This window comes from Penaeus monodon, chromosome 34, assembly GCF_015228065.2.
Source record: "Penaeus monodon isolate SGIC_2016 chromosome 34, NSTDA_Pmon_1, whole genome shotgun sequence".
Taxonomy (NCBI): domain Eukaryota; kingdom Metazoa; phylum Arthropoda; class Malacostraca; order Decapoda; family Penaeidae; genus Penaeus; species Penaeus monodon.
Window position 1 is genome coordinate 32,452,367 of NC_051419.1, and position 411 is coordinate 32,452,777.

General features: G+C 52.1%; 1 pseudogene; it reads left to right on the forward strand.

Moving 5' to 3' along the window:
* Positions 1 to 411, forward strand: part of LOC119594742 — a 3,893-nt pseudogene that overhangs the window by 2,214 nt on the left and 1,268 nt on the right.

Below are 411 nucleotides of genomic sequence, written 5' to 3' on the forward strand. Positions count from 1 at the left end.
CAGACACAGCGTTCTCTCCTCCATGTCCCCCAGAGGCCGCAAGCGCAGCGCTGGTTCCCTTCGGCCCGTCGGCGGTGGGCGGCCGCGTCACCTGCCCCGACCTGTTCGTGGAGGTGGGAGGCCTGTGCATGGCGTTTGTCACGGCGGAGTGACCTTGGAGACGCTGGCAGTGTGTGGACTTCTCGGCGACCTCCTGGCCATCACGATATTTAAGTGTTGCGGGCTTTGTACCTCTTCATACAGACAAATGGTAGGTCCCTCCTACCTTGCATAAGAAGCCATGTGCGTCCAATTGTGTTCTTAGATTAATTGACCAAAAATGTTCTAAACGTTAGTTACTTAAACTTATCAATAGCATAAACATGGTATGTTCACGTTAATGCATACAAGCATGAGACTAGGTGAAAGTTT